Source organism: Bos indicus x Bos taurus, chromosome 28, assembly GCF_003369695.1.
Source record: "Bos indicus x Bos taurus breed Angus x Brahman F1 hybrid chromosome 28, Bos_hybrid_MaternalHap_v2.0, whole genome shotgun sequence".
In the NCBI taxonomy this organism is placed as follows: domain Eukaryota; kingdom Metazoa; phylum Chordata; class Mammalia; order Artiodactyla; family Bovidae; genus Bos; species Bos indicus x Bos taurus.
The window spans coordinates 12,289,594-12,307,133 of record NC_040103.1 but is presented as its reverse complement, the minus strand read 5'-3'; the positions used below and the strand labels follow the sequence as shown (position 1 = coordinate 12,307,133).

General features: G+C 38.9%; 1 protein-coding gene across 4 annotated transcripts in view; it reads right to left on the bottom strand.

The window, feature by feature from the left end:
* The window catches only part of CHRM3 (cholinergic receptor muscarinic 3), a 566,459-nt gene that overhangs the window by 442,259 nt on the left and 106,660 nt on the right, over positions 1-17,540 (bottom strand). The window lies entirely within an intron of this gene.

Genomic DNA, 17,540 nt, shown 5'->3' with positions numbered 1-17,540 from the left:
GCCAAATCCTAGTCCAAATCCTCATCTCAAACAAGTTCCTTATTTCCTCTTTCTTCTCTCAGTCTTAACCCTGCAATCTACATACATATATCATAACCAATTAGTATTCCTATAATCTTTGCCTCTTTAAATGAATGAATTAAAATGTACTTGCAATAAAAATCTAGAGGTGTAATTTATTACAGTTTTGATTACAAAAAGTTTATTTTGCTTCCTTGAGCTATGGATGTGACAATGGCAGGATTTTAACTTTTATGTTCTCTCCCTCTTAACTTCTCATGAAACTTGTTTCATTCCAATAAAGAAATAAATGTGAACATATCAGTCTGTGCTCCATGAAATCAAATTTAATAATAATATTTAATTTGTTGTCTGCCAAGCAAAAATTCTCCAAACTCTTCTCTCAGTATAATTCGGTCCAACTCCTAAGTAATTGAGTCTGACTTATTTTTTAAGTCTCCCGTGGTTGAAATCATTTAACAAAGTAAAGATAAAAATGGAATAGACATAGTTAATCTTTTTGGAAATTTATTTTTAAGGAGAAAAATAACTATAGAAATCAGACTTGACACTTTCATTTTTGAATCTTTTAAAATGCTTAATCTCACCAGAAGAAAATGAATTTATTCTCAGTTGCAGAGTCACCAAATTACAAAACAAATGATTAATCTCACCCTTATAACAATCTGATCTTAAATACATCTGTAATATAACCACTACGAGAAAAATGGGAACAGGAACCAACAACCTCACAGCTGTAGATGATTTATTTAATCTATATGCAATTAATTTTTCAAACATATTATCCATAGTATTAGAAGTATCATCCATAGTTTTAACCTATCCTCATAGTTGTTAATAAAATAAAACTGCATGGAATTAATTTGATTAATACCTCTCTCCAACATCTCACATCAGAGTGGAAAAGCTATAAAGACCAACCATATGATGCTCAACACTGAACACTTCAGTTAACTGTATATGGCACTTTCTTGGATTAAGCCTTTGGACATTTCACTCTACTCGCATACAGCTGTTTCTCTCTCTCTAACATTCTATCTTTGCTCTAGCTTCATTTTGTTATTTTGGACTATTCTATCTCACCCCTAAGGTTTCATTATCCTTCATTTGCTAGGCAGTTTTCAACTACAGGCAGGAAAAAGCTGACTCAGATTAGCTGAAATTTACTATCTCACATTATAAGAAGTTGAGGGTGTTAGCCTGGGATGCAGGCACCATCCAATCCAATGATGCCACTAAAGATGCAGGTTCTCTTCATCTCTCAGCTGTGCCACTAGCTTCTCAGTGATGGTCACAGGTCAGCTGCAGCATTTTCATGCCTCAACACTCAGAGAAAGAAGAGGCAATGATTTCTTCCTATGTCTCCTTCTAATAAACAAGAAAACTTGGCAGACATACCCAGCTGCCCCTTCTTATGTCTCATAGGCTTGGATTACTGTATTTCCTCTATACCAGTAATATTCTAAAAAATATTTTGTAGGAGAAATAACTGCCCTGCTTGGGTTTAAACTAATAATCTGGGAATCGGATATATTTTCACAAGTCAATCTCAATGAAAACTATCGCTTTTTCTATCATACCTCAGAATTCTTACACAGGATAAATAGCTTTTACTTCTTAAAACTTTTAAACTGTTGACTAAGCAAATAAAACCAGTTCATTCTGAAGGAGATCATTCCTGGGTATTCATTGGAAGGATTGATGCTAAAGCTGAAACTCCAGTACTTAGGCCACCTCATATGAAGAGTTGACTCACTGGAAAAGACCCTGATGCTGGGGGGGATTGGGGGCAGGAGGAGAAGGGGACGACAGAGGATGAGATGGTTGGATGGCATCACCGACTCAATGGACATGGGTTTGGGTGGACTCTGGGAGGGCTGGCATACTGCGATTTATGGGGTCACAAAGAGTCAGACACGACTGAGTGACTGAACTGAAGCAAATAAAACTCATGAATATATACAATTTCAAAGGAAAACGCATGTTCAGAAAGACACATTTTTATGTACTGAATTTATTCTAAAACATAAAGAAATACTTACTGCTATTCTTATTGACAGTACCATGAATAAAGTTCAGAACAATATATCATCCAAGAACAAGCCTGCTTCTGCTACCTACAGTATAAACATTTCCCCATTAACAGCAATGGTTTCACACGATCTCAGAATTTTGTGAATTTCTGGCTGGAGTGGTTATGTGGAAACTAACTCCAGTTGCACCTTGAGGGAAATCTTTGCAAGTATTTTTCATACAGATTTTCCCAGACTCAAAAGCATGGATACTGGAAGAAAATTTCAGGTTAATTTCTTCTTTGGATAAATGAAAATATCCTATAAATGGGTATTCCCATTAGTGGAATTTATTAAACTGATTTCAAGATCATAATAGGATATGTAATTACTCAAGATAGGAATAAAACTACCATATGATCCAGCAATCCCATCACTGGGCACATACCCTGAGAAAATCATAATTTAAAAAGCCATGTGTACCCCAGTGTTCACTGCAGCATTATTTACAATAGCCAGGACATGAAAGCAACATAGATGTCCATTGACAGGTGAATGGATAAAGTAGTTGTGGTATATATATACAATGGAATATTACTCGGCCATAAAATGGAGCAAATTTGAGTGAGCTGAACTAGTAGATGAACCTAGAGCTTGTTATATAGAGTGAAGTTGGAAAGATAAAACCAAGTATTAAATCTTAACACATATGTTTGTAATCTAGAAAAATGGTACAGATGAAGCTATTTGCAAGGCAGGAATCGAGATGCAGACATAGAGAACAGACTTGTAGACACAGCATGGGAAGCAGAAGGTAGGACAAAGTGAGAGAGCAGCATTGAAACATATACATTACCATGTGTAAAACAGATAACTAGTGGGAAGTTTCTGTATAACACAGGGAGCTCAGCCTGGTGCTCTGTGAAACAGAGGGGCAGGAGGGAGGTTCAAAAGGGAGGGCATCAGTATATATACATATAGGCTTTCCTGGTGGCTCAGATAGTAAAGAATCTGACTGTAATGCAGGAGACCTGGGTTTGATCCCTGGGTCAGAAAGATACCCTGGAGAAGGAAATGGTAACCTATGCTAGTATTCTTGTCTGGAGAATTCCATGGACAGAGGAGCCTGGCGAGCTACAGTCCATGGGGTCACAAAGAGTCGGACATGAATAAATGACTAAAACACACACACACATACATATTATATAATATATATACACACACACATGCATACTTATGGCTGATTCACATTATTATACAGCAGAAACCAATACAACTTTGTAAAGCAATTACCCCTCAATTAAAAACAAATCTTTTTTTAAAAGTTTAAAAATTTTGCTGAAACATATCTAAGAAGAGAGGGTGATAAGAAAGAATATCTTTCAAGAAATAATATTCATCAAATATATTTATTCTTCTCCTGAATATTTTTACTGGGTGGTTTAGTTAAATCAAGAAAGTTAACTAGTAGCTCAATTTGAAAAACTTGTGTTGAAACTAAAGTGACAAATTCCTTATCACTAATATACTTGGTTCAGAGAGAGTGATTTAAGTGTTTATTGCACCAGAGCAATTTTACACAGTGTGAGGTGAAGGCCCAGTTTAACTGTTCATCCAGCGTATTTATTTGGGATTGTTTCCTTTGAAATAAAATACCGCTTCTTCTAGTTTTCTCCACTGCTGACAATTCAGGAAAAGCTGATTTTTTTTTCCCACATTTTTCAAACCATCAATCTCACAGCATAGAGCTGCAAGGGCCCTCAGGTGTACACTGTTCGACAGATGAAAAAGCCAAAGTTGAAGGAGATTGAGTGACTTGTCCTTTATCACAATACAAGTCACAGCTAGCACCGGGTTTATAACAGAGCTTATGTGATATTTGCTTCATAGTTCAGCTCATCAGTAATTATATGCTGAAGACACACTATGTTAGAAACACTTGGCTAGGCTGTAGGACTGGTTATGGGTGCATCATACACATGCCTGTGCATTATGGACTTTACATGCAGATACAGTACTCTTGCCTGGAAAATCCCACGGACGGAGGAGCCTGGGAGGCTGCAGTCCATGGGGTCGCACAGAGTCGGACACGACTGAAGAGACTTAGCAGCAGCAGCAGCAGCAACAGAGAGAATACAAAACGAAGAAGAAATATTTTAAGATAAATAAAAGAGCCTGCTCAGGTTCATACAGGATTAATTTGCAGATCGGTTGGGAAGTCCTTAGGTACTAATAATTTAGAGGAAGAAAGAGTCAGCTATGGAGCAGATAATTAAGTTTATAGGAAGAAGAACTTCGAAGAGGCATATTATGAAGAGCAATATACATATAGGTTAAGAGGGAGGGCTGAGCTCCTTATACTAAGAAAGAGGAAGAACACATTCAAAGGCTTCATACGGCACTAAGATTCTGGAGTCCCAGTGTTAGAACTGCGTGTTCTGCTGACTGACCTCAGCACAGGTTATGATGCAGGAGATCTGGATGGAGGCTTAGTAATCTGAATTTTAAACAAGCAGCCCAGGTGTCTTTAATAAACATCACATTTTTAGAGTACCCAAATATTAATTCCAAGACAATAAGGACCTCATCTACTTTGTCAAGGATTATACATATCCCATTGTATAAAAACTGTGCTAGCATCTAATAAATGTTTTTGGAATGACAGTGTGCACAGGAGACATGATTTAGAACATGATTAACATAATTCTTGTTGCTTTTGCTCGTAAGAGGACCTATAACACTTTGAACTTTCATGCTCTAAAAATAGTTACAAACACAAGAAACATTCTGGACCTCTTTGTAAGCTTCTATTCTTTTCCATAAGAATGTGCCAACTGAAATTGTAAATAGGAGGTTATTAGTGATTATACTTGAAGTGAAATCATAAGGCCAGATCATAAGTTAATCATAAGTAAAGTCGGGAGTCAGACTTTGGTGGGTTAAGAAAGAGACTAGGGACCATTTTTACCCTAAACCTCGTAGGATTAAAGAATACTGCAAGTATTAAATTGAGAACAACAAAAGCAAAAATAATAAAAACATGGCCAAAACAGAGGTGGTGTTAAAGTTAAAAAGATAAACAATAATAACAAAAACAACACAAGGGATTCATTCATGTCCATATTTGGTGCTTAGACATTTATATTTTAATGAGAACTTCTAACATTCATGATAATTCACTCAAATTCCAGAAAATATTGAGGTTCACAGTCTGAGATCCCATTTCATTGTACAGAATTACCCAACTTCATACAGCTCTTCCTTATTCCACTACCAACTACTCTGAAACTGAAAATGTGTAGCTTCACTTCCAATGTATCTCTGAATACTAACCTGGGGAGATCTGATCTAATTCTTTTCTTTGGAAAGTAAATTTGAATAAAACAGATAGTCACTTCCAACGAGTCTCCAAGATTTACAAGAGAGGCTTGTCTAGTATCACTGTTTCTGGGCAGTCTTCTTCTGTCTTCTCAGTCAGAATTAATATTCTCAGCCTCAGGCTCTGTAACTTATACTTGAAATAATTACGGCATTCTGCCTTGTATTCTTATCAGTCATATACCACAGAGATTTTCTCAACAGTGTCTATGATTTATCACTTAAATCTCTGCTTTTTTTTCATAGGCACAAAGCTCCTACTTCCAGGGACTTTTACATAAGTCATAGGGATATTCCCCTCACATCCTAAACCCCAGAAGTCCAAAACAGAGTTTATCTTTTTCACTCTACTGCCTGTTCTTCCACAGTCCAACGAGCACAATCGTGCTTGACATACAAAAATAAATGGGACAAATTCCCCAAATGTCTGCGTTTTAGTCTATTCACATACTGGCCCATAAAAATAATATTGAAAATATAATACAGCAAACAAGTAGACCAGGTAAAAGTGCTTTGCTTTCATCTTCCTCATAGCATCATTACTATCATTGTCATTATCATCACAACAGCTACTGATTTCTTACTACATCTCACGCACTTTGCCATATATTAATTCCAGTTATTACCAGAGCATTGAGAGGAAAATACTAGTATGATTCCCAATTTCAAAGCTGAAGAAACCAAGGCTAAGAATTTTCAAAAGGTCAGTAACTTTTCCCAAATAGAGACTTGGTAAACAGTGAAATCTTCAGTTATTATTGAACAATGATCTATTAATATTATCAATTATAACATCATATGGTATAGTATTTACTATACTCTAAGTATTAACTATGTGTTAATAATTAATATTATATAATACATGATAAATATTAAATTATATATAAATATAAAATGTAGATGAGTTTAATATAGATTGATAATGATTAATTAATAAAGCTTAAAACTATTTAATTATCATTAAACACCATTATAACACAGTTATTGAACAATAACAATCCATTCTCTTAGTTTGGGCAGGGCTCACTGGGGATGGCTCATCTCCACTGGAGCATCTCCATGGAGGACTGGAGGAGCCACATTTACGGTGTCTCACTCACAGGGCCAGCATATTGGTTGCCAACTGTGAACTTAGTGGAGGTTGAAGGCAAGGGGTCTTGCTTCCTCTCCACGTGGGTTTCATCTTAGGCTGCCTTGGGGCTCCTTCACAGCCCAATAGGCAGATTCCTAGTATGAGCATTTCAAGAGACCAAGATGGCAGCGCGTGTCATTTTTATGCTGGGTCTCTGAAGTTATCTCCACTCTATCCACTGGCCAAAGCAGTGACAAAGATCTCCTCAGGTGCAAGGGAAGAGACACAAACTCTGCCCTGAGATGGTGCTGGCAGTGGTGGAGTTCAAGAAGAGCACAGGGGATGGAGACAGCTTTCCTTCTCTCATTTAAAAACACAATCTTTCACCCTATCTTGCACATTAAAGTCCCAATTTACCTTTCCTCCCACCCTCCATGTCACTGAAAGCTCCGTGTTACAGCCTTACATATCTCAACAGTGTTTCCTTTGCCTAACACATAACAAGTATTCTATATGTGCTTACTGAATGAGGTCATGAGTAACTAACTCATCCCTCTTCCTTAAACATCTATCACATGTATCTCTTAAACGTGCTTTTGAATAATAACTCCTCTGAAGGGCTGATCTTTATCTTCCTGCTAGAAACAATCTCCCAGCCTGAACTATATAAGTTCTTTATTTATACCTAAATGGCAATCCACTCCAGTGTTCTTGCCTGGAGAATCCCAGGGACGGGGGAGCCTGGTGGGCTGCCGTCTATGGGGTCGCACAGAGTCAGACACGACTGAAGCGACTTAGCAGCAGCAAACACACGTGATGGGAATACCGGACCACCTGACCTGCCTCTTGAGAAATCTATATGCAAGTAGGAAGCAACAGTTAGAACTGGACATGGAACAACAGACTGGTTCCAAATAGGAAAAGGAGTACATCAAGGCTGTATATTGTCACCCTACTTATTTAACTTATACACAGAGTACATCATGAGAAACACTGGGCTGAAAGAAGCACAAGCTGGAATCAAGATTGCTGGGAGAAATATCAATAACCTCAGATATGCAGATGATACCACCCTTATGGCAGTAAGTGAAGAGGAACTCAAAAGCCTCTTGATGAAAGTGAAAGACGAGAGTGAAAAAGTTGGCTTAAAGCTCAACATTCAGAAAAGGAAGATCATGGCATCCGGTCCCATCACTTCATGGGAAATAGATGGGGAAACAGTGGAAACAGTGTCAGACTTTATTTTTTTGGGCTCCAAAATCACTGCAGATGGTGACTGCAGCCATGAAATTAAAAGACACTTACTCCTTGGAAGAAAAGTTATGACCAACCTAGATAGCATATTGAAAACCGGAGACATTACTTTGCTGACAAAGGTCCATCTAATCAAGTCTATGGTTTTTCCAGTGGTCATGTATGGATGCACGAGTTGGACTGTGAAGAAAGCTATGTGCCGAAGAATTGATGCTTTTGAACTGTGGTGTTGGAGAAGACTCTTGAGAGTCCCTTGGACTGCAAGGAGATCCAACCAGTCCATTCTGAAGGAGATCAGCCCTGGGTGTTCTTTGGAAGGAATGATGCTAAAGCTGAAACTCCAGTACTTTGGCCACCTCATGCAAAGAGTTGACTCATTGGAAAAAATTCTGATGCTGGGAGGGATTGGGGGCAGGAGGAGAAGGGGACAACAGAGGATGAGATGGCTGGGTGGCATCACCGACTCAATGGATGTGAGTTTGAGTGAACTCCGGGCATTGGTGATGGACAGGGAGGCCTGGCGTGCTGTGATTCATGGGGTCGCAAAGAGTCGGACACGACTGAGTGACTGAATTGAACTAAACTGAAGCACACGTGATACTAGTGTGTAGTCTCCTAAATTCAGTAGTCAAATCATCGGACTATCCCAGTTAACAGACCAAGTTGAAGAGGATCCCACTTTGTTTCTAGTCATTCCTCAAAGTGATCTTCCCTATTACAGAGCTAGAAGATTCTAGCCATGAATGAAATTCAGTTTAAACAGTTCTTCAGTGCCTTTTGCATTGCTTGGTACTGAAGAGGTTACAAAGATAAAACTTTTTGAATGTATCTTTACATTTACTAGGGAAGGTGGATCTCCATACAAGTTCAGTTCAGTTGCTCAGTCTTGTCTGACTCTTTGCGACCCCATGGACTGCAGTACGCCAGGCCTCACTGTCCATCACCAACTCCCGGAGTTTACTCAAACATATGTTCAACTGAGTCAGTGATGCCATCCAACCATCTCATCCTCTATCGTCCCCTTCTCCTGTCTTCAATCTTTCCCAGCATCAGGGTCTTTTCAAATGGGGCTCTTCCCATCAGGTGGCCAACGTATTGGAGTTTCAGCTGCAGCATCAGTCCTTCCAGTGAATATTCAGGACTGATTTCCTTTAGGATGGACTGGTTGGGTCTCCTTGCAGTCCAAGGGACCCTGAAGAGTCTTCTCCAACACCAAAGTTCAAAAGTATCAGTTCTTTGGTGCTCAGATTTCTTTATAGTCCAACTCTCACATCCATACGTGGCTACTGGAAAAACCATGGCTTTGACTAGATGGACCTTTGTTGACAAAGTAATGTCTGCTTTTTAATACGCTGTCTAGTTTGGTAATAGCTTTTCTTCCAAGGAGCAAGCGTCTTTTAATTTCATGGCTGCAGTCACCATCTGCAGTGATTTTGGAGCCCAAAATAATAAAGTCTGCCACTGTTTCCACATACAAGAGATCTCCATACAAGAGACTGTGCTAAAGAAACAGACACAGCATATGGAGAAAGTAGGGATCAAACTATGTCTGAGGTGTAATTGCATAGTACGTTGTAAGTGTCTAGAAGCTGAAGCTTATTTATTGAAGTTTTATTAGCTATCTGCTCTCCAGCAAGACAAGAGGAAAAAGATACATTTTACATGCAGCTCTTAGAAATTAGTTTATACACAAAATACATAAATTTTTGCTAAACACCTACATTTCAGCTCATGATACTAAGGTGTTGTCTATTATAGCATGGATGAACAATTTATTAGTCACTCAGAGAAAGACAGTTTTCTTAAAAATTTTCTCAAAATCTACACTTACAATTTATATTTCCTTATTCTGCTTATTAATAAAGCAACCTTTGGTCTTTTTTGGGTCCACCTGCTCTTTAGAAAACTTACGATTACACACACACAAAAAGAGATGTAAGGATTCAACTGGGTGAAATTTAATTTTATTTAAATATATTTATCAAGGAATAAATTATTTCTTGCAATCTATTTTTGCACTTATTAGGTTATCTTGAATAATAAATACAATAAGTACAAAAGTCAAGAATATGTAAGACTAATAATTAAAACTTAATATTCTAGGTATTTCAAAATCTCTAAATCTTTGACATCTTCTAAGTTTAATTCTTATTGTATATAGTACAACTTCACACTCACAGGATTTTTAGTTCCACCAGGCAAATGTCTTGATATGGGCATATATGTGATTAATTAAAGGTTGAATAAGGCATTGTATAATCCAACAATGCTCAATGCCTATATCTGACTAGCAGTTTTCATTACTGACCTCAATCTTTTTTCCATTTGCAGCCTATGAAGACATTCATAGCAGTAAATTACTAAGACATGTTTATATCAGTTCGTGTAATAAATAGCTCTACCTTAGTTGTTCCCATGCTGCTCAGACAGGCCTGATTCATAACCTAAGAAACTCAAGCACTTTTCCACGGGAGATCTAGTGAGTGGCATGGTGAGTTTCCTGGTCTAGCACCATGGCCACATCCCTCTAACTGGTTGCCGTCTCTGTTATTCCAGTTGTTTTCAATGATTTACATATCACTCAAAGCTCGTTTCTCAATTTGGTTCATCTCAAAGCATTGGTGATGGGCCTCATTCCTTGCTAGGTGCTTCATCATTTCTCTGGGCTGGCCTCACGTGTGTGTGCTCAGTTGTTCAGTCATGTCCAGCTCTTTGCGACCCCATGGACTGTAGCCTGCCAGGCTCTTCTGTCCATGGGATTTCCCAGGCAAGAATACCAGAATGGGTTGCCATTTCCTCCTCCAGGGGATCTTCCCAACCCAGGGATTGAACCTGCACTTCCTGCATTGGCAGGGAGATTCTTTACCACCGAGCCAGCTGGAAAGCCTGTTGTGACCTCAAACTGCCATTTTATTACACCTCTCTCTTATCAGTTCGGACAGAGGAGCCTGGCAGGCTACAGTCCATGTGGTCACAGAGTCAAACATGATTGAGTGACTAACAACAACCTATCACTTGAAGCAAAAGAAAGCACAGACAAAAGTAAGTTTTATACATAAAGTATTATAGATTTGTAATCTCTCTCCACTTTTCATTATTCTTTAAAGACAGAAACTTCCAGACAAGGAAAGGAAGACCTCACAAGAACATTGTGCTCTACTGCTTCCTCATCCAAGTAACATAGTGGGGAAAAGCTCATGAACAAGCAAAGGACTAAGAAGCACAGGCAGACATTCAATCGACATCCTCAGTGTGTTAATGATGCCTCACCTCTGGTGCTGCCCTCCCCACTCTCTACCCATTATTACCATCCTATGGAAATTCGCTTAATAATGCATTTATTGATATATTTTTTTCCAAATTCTGTTAAGCTAGGATGTATATTAATATTCCTACAATCCCTGGAAAACACGGGATAAAAGGAAAAGTAATTGCAAAAGCCAGGCCTTGAGCCCTTATCCCAAAGCAACCAGACTGATTCAGATATCATCACCAACGATCTTCCACAAAATTATCATCACTTCACATTCCTTGGAATAATATTTCTCTGTTAGTTTACTCTCCAAAAACAAGATCCTGGTGACCATTTTCAATACACCATTTTTTGGAACTTCAATGTGACTGTGTTTTCTGGGTCTGCCTAGTTATTTTAGCATACACGCAAACCAGAATATTCCTCACAAAAAGTATAAAGGGTCAAGTCTAGCAAATGTATACACACATGCAGATAAGAGGACTAGCCAGGAAAAGTGGAATTTTCTAAAGCAATGCTGAGGCAGAGAGAATGGATTCAGTAGCAGCTTCTCCACAGAGAACATGAGGGGTTCATCAGAACAAGACCCTGAATGAAGAAGGTTAAAGAAAAAATAAAATGTAAACAAAACTTCAGAGTATATACTTTTGGCTGACATATAAAAATTGTGTGATATTATATTAAAATGCATTATCTGTGTTGGGTAATTGTAAATATCAGTTCAAGGAGTTTCCCAGAATTAATTTATGGTATAATCTGGAGGAAAAAAGAGACAAGAGTTGTCACTGCAGGAAAGTCATTATATGCATATTTGCTTTATACACATATATGTATATATCATCTGTTATGCAGATAATAATATCTTCTTCAATCTCTAAAATAATCTTCATGGTAAATATTATACATATTTTACAAGTAAAGAAAAAGGCTTAGTAAGATAAACTCATACAACTAGCAAGTGTAGGGCTGTAATTTGAATGTAGACAATCAGTTCTGTCCCTCTAAGCCTTGTAATTTCAACACATGGAATGGAAACAATATTTCCACTCTAGCCTACCCTCAGATGACACCATGATGCTGTTTTCATCTGACTTGTGCCTTCAGTGATATCTGCATCTATGCTATGCTATGCTATGCTATGCTAAGTCACTTCAGTCGTGTCTGACTCTGTGTGACCCCATAGACGGCAGCCACCAGGCTCCCCCGTCCCTGGGATTTTCCAGGCAAGAACACTGGAGTGGGTTGCCATTTCCTTCTCCAATGCATGAAAGTGAAAAGTGAAAGCAAAGTCGCTCAGTCTGTCCGACTCTTAGCGACCCCATGGACTGCAGCCTACCAGGCTCTTCCATCCATGGGATTTTCCAGGCAAGAGTACTGGAGTGGGGTACCATTGCCTTCTCCGATCTGCATCTATAAACCCAAGAAAAAGTGACATATAGAATGACATCAGAAAATTATGCACAGTGGAGGCATTATTTCAGTGAATGCATAAAAGATGATGAACATTCTTAGATTCCAACACAGCACAGATCTAGGCACTGGTAGTTAACAGGAAACATTGCTACAGAATGCTTGGTCCCTCTGACATCCCCAAAATAGTAGATATATTCTCCACCCCTCTGGCCTCATAATCCTAGTTACTTTATAGGTTGACAAAAGTAAGGAGAGGTGGGTTAAGAGCTAGAAGTATGCATACCTTCAGGTAAAAGAAGGAAATCCAAGACAGGGTGTGCAGGAATGAACAAAAACAACAGCAGCAGCACAATGATCATTAATAACAATAACTAATACATATTGAATGCTTAGTATGTGTTGGAAACTTTACATGTACTTGTTGATTGATTGCTCAGTATTCTGTAACAGCAAATATTACTACCATGTCCATTTTATACATGAGGGATCTGAAGCTGAGTGTGACTGGTCTGAGGGCTCACAGCTGGTGATGAGCAAAATCAGGTTCAAAGGGAGGTAGATTATCTCCCAAGTGGGATCTACATTCTCCAGTGACCACAGAGAGCCTAAGTCCCACCACAGAACAGGTCAGGAGAGGTGAACAGAAGTATTTCAGAGGTGAGAATAAGAGAATGGTTCAATGAAAAGATCAAATTTGCACAACGGGGGAAGTGGTAAGGAGGGTTGTAGCTAAAAAGAAGATAAATTAAAAGGAAGAGAGCCAGGGTTCAAGTCCACTGCCTATTTCTTGAGCTGCTTTCTTCATCTTAGCTTTTGCCTAAGAGTTGATGGTTTAATGCACAGAAAACCCAGATATCTACATGAATTCCAATGAGTTTAATTCTAAGAACAATGACATAACCTTCCTTTTTGTGAGTATCACAGCTGGTAGACAAACTCAGTAACAATACATGAAGCAATATAAATACTGAGACCTGAACCGACTATCTGTATTTTGCAAAACAGCAAGCAGAGCCACTAAGAATTTTGTCTCATTAGAATAAAAGCTGTGATATGAGACACTGACTGCTTCAGTCTAGATAGACATGGAAGATGAAACAGTGAAATATGTCAAAGAATGCTTTAATACAAGATGATTTTACAAAAAAAAAGGCCCAGGGAGGAACCGAGACAAAGAAATTGTTTGTATCTATTGATATTTTGAAAAAAGTATGTTTTCTAAGGAGGAGATGAAGCAAAAATGTAAACTATGCAAAATATCTTTAGTAACTTATTTTAGTAATATCTAGTAACTTATAACATATATCCAAGCCTATGCCCCAACGAGTAACACTAAAGAAGCTGAAGTTGAACAGTTGTATGAAGACCTACAAGACCTCTCAGAACTAACACCCCAAAAAGATGTCCTTTTCATTATACGGGACTGGAATGCAAAAGTAGGAAGTCAAGAAACACCTGGAGTAACAGGCAAATTTGGCCTAGGAGTACAGAATGAAGCAGGGCAAAGATTAATAGACCTTTGCTAAGAGAACACACTGGTCATAGCAAACACCCTCTTCCAACAACACAAGAGAAGACTCTACACATGGACATCACCAGATGGTCAAAACCAAAATCAGACTGATTATATTCTTTGCAGCCAAAGATAGAGAAGCTCTATGCAGTCAGCAAAGACAAGACTGGGAGCTGACTGTGGCTCAGATCATGAACTCCTTATTGCCAAACTCAGACTGAAATTGAAGAAAGTAGGGAAAGCCACTAGACCATTCAGGTATGACCTAAATCAAATCCCTTATGATTATACAGTGGAAGTGAGAAATAGATTTAAGGGACTAGATCTGATAGACAGAGTGCCTGAAGAACTATGGATGGAGGTTCATGACACTGTACAGGAGACAGGGATCAAGACCATCAAAGAAATGCAAAAAAGCAAAATGGCTGTCTGGGGAGGCCTTACAAATAGCTGTGAAAAGAAGAGAAGTGAAAAGCAAAGGAGAAAAGGAAAGATAGAAGCATCTGAATGCAGAGTTCCAAAGAATAGCAAGGAGAGATAAGAAAGCCTTCCTCATCAATCAATGCAAAGAAACAGAGGAAAACAACAGAATGGGAAAGACAAGAGATCTCTTCAAGAATATTAGAGATACCAAGGGAACATTTCATGCAAAGATGAGCTCGATAAAGGACAGAAATGGTATGGACCTAACAGAAGCAGTAGATATTAAGAAGAGGTGGCAAGAATACATAGAAGAACCATACAAAAAAGATCTTCATGACCCAGATAATCACGATGGTGTGATCACTGACCTAGAGCCAGACATCCTGGAATGTGAAGTTAAATGAGCTTAGAAAGCAATCCCACTGCTGGGCATACACACTGAGGAAACCAGAAGGGAAAGAGACACGTGTACCCCAATGTTCATCGCAGCACTGTTTATAATAGCCAGGACATGGAAGCAACCTAGATGCCCATCACAGATGAATGGATAAGAAAGCTGTGGTACATATATACAATGGAGTATTACTCAGCCATTAAAAAGAATTCATTTGAATCAGTTCTAATGAGGTGGATGAAACTGGAGCCTATTATACAGAGTGAAGTAAGCCAGAAGGAAAAACACCAATACAGTATACTAACACATATATATGGAATTTAGAAAGATGATAACAATAACCCTGTGTACAAGACAGCAAAAGAGACACTGATGTATGGAACAGTCTTATGGACTCTGTGGGAGAGGGAGAGGGTGGGAAGATTTGGGAGAATGGCATTGAAACATGTAAAATATCATGTATGAAACGAGATGCCAGTCCAGGTTCAATGCACGATACTGGATGCTTGGGGCTAGTGCACTGGGATGACCCAGAGGGATGGTATGGGGAGGGAGGAGGGAGGAGGATTCAGGATGGGGAGCACATGTATACCTGTGATGGATTCATTTTGATATTTGGCAAAACTAATACAATTATGTAAAGTTTAAAAATAAAATAAAATTAAAAAAATAAAGAAAAAATAAAATCAATCCAAAGAGAAAAAAAAAAAAAAAAGAAAGCATCACTACGAACAAAGCTAGTGGGGGTGATGGAATTCCAGTTGAGCTATTCCAAATCCTGAAAGATGATGCTGTGAAAGTGCTGCACTCAATATGCCAGCAAATTTGGAAACTCAGCAGTGGCCACAGGACTGGAAAAGGTCAGTTTTCATTCTAATCTAAAAGAAAGGCAATGCCAAAGATTGGTCAAACTACCACACAATTGCACTCATCTCACACGCCAGCAAAGTAATGCTCAAAATTCTCCAAGCCAGGCTTCAGTAATACGTGAACCGCGAACTTCCTGATGTTCAAGCTGGTTTTAGAAAAGGCAGAGGAACCAGAGATCAAATTGGCAACACCCACTGGATCATTGAAAAAACAAGAGAGTTCCAGAAAAAATCTATTTCTGCTTTACTGACTATGCCAAAGCCTTTGACTGTGTGGATCACAATAAACTGTGGAAAATTCTAAAAGAGATGGGAATACCAGAGCATCTGACCTGCCTCTTGAGAAACCTATATGCAGGTCAGGAAGCAACAGTTAGAACTGGACACGGGAACAACAGACTGGTTCCAAATAGGAAAAGCAGTACATCAAGGCTGTATATTGTCACCCTGCTTATTTAACTTCTATGCAGAGTACACCATGAGAAATGCTGGACTGGAAGAAGCACAAGCTGGAATCAAGATTGCTGGGAGAAATATCAATAACGTCAGATATGCAGATGACACCACCCTTATGGCCGAAAGTGAAAAGGAACTAAAAAGCCTCTTGACGAAAGTGAAAGAGGAGAGTGAAAAAGTTGGCGTAAAGCTCAAAATACAGAAAACGAAGATCATGGCATCTGGTATTATCACTTCGTGGGAAATAGATGGGGAAACAATGGAAACAGTGTCAGACTTTATTTTTTTGGGCTCCAAAATCACTGCAGATGGTGACTGCAGCCATGAAATTAAAAGATGCTTACTCCTTGGAAGGAAAGTTATGACCAACCTAGACAGCATATTAAAAAGCAGATTCAGGATGGGGAGCACATGTATACCTGTGATGGATTCATTTTGATATTTGGCAAAACTAATACAATTATGTAAAGTTTAAAAAAAAAAAAAAAAAGCAGAGACATTACTTTGCCAACAAAGGTCTGTCTAGTCAAGGCAGAGACATTACTTTGCCAACAAAGGTCTGTCTAGTCAAGGCTATGGTTTTTCCAGTGGTCATGTATGGATGTGAGAGTTGGAGTGTGAAGAAGGCTGAGCACCAAATAATTGATGCTTTTGAACTGTGGTGTTGGAGAAGACTCTTGAGAGTCCCTTGGACTGCAAGGAGATCCAACCAGTCCATATTAAGGGAGATCAGTCCTGGGTGTTCATTGAAGGACTGATGCTAAAGCTGAAACTCCAATACTTTGGCCACCTCATGCGAAGAGTTGATTCATTGGAAAAGACCCTGATCCTGGAAGAGATTGGGGGCATGAGGAGAAGGGGATGACAGGATGAGATGGCTGGATGGCATCAATGACTCGATGGACGTGAGTCTCAGTGAACTCCAGGAGCTGGTGATGGACAGGGAGGCCTGGCATGCTGCGATTCATGGGGTCGCAAAGAGTTGGACACAACTGAGTGATTGAACTGAACTGAACATATATGTAGTAAATATCTACTATACGTTTGACATCAGGTTAACGGTCTACTGAAGTGAATGTAGCCTGAATTCAGCAAGGAGGAACTTATGTTTTTATCCTTAGTACACAGTCTGTATTTAAGAACCCTATTGGATACTATGAAACATCAGTAACCTGGATGAGTTGATTTAGACCATAAATAATACTAGGTTCAAATTCCCATTCCTCCTTAAACATAGTTACAATGTAAATCATATTCCAAGTTGGGGATTTTAATTTTCTGCTCAGTAAGAACCTATTAAGTAAATGTAAAGCTCTTACTTTTCTTAGTCTTAGTGCTTTTGAAATCCCTACTGTGTATTTGGAAGGAAGGAAGGGGAAGTCGCTCAGTCGCGTCCAATTCTTTGCGACCCCATGGACTGTAGCCCACCAGGCTCCTCCATCCATGGGTTTTCCAGGCAACAGTACTGGAGTGGGTTACCAT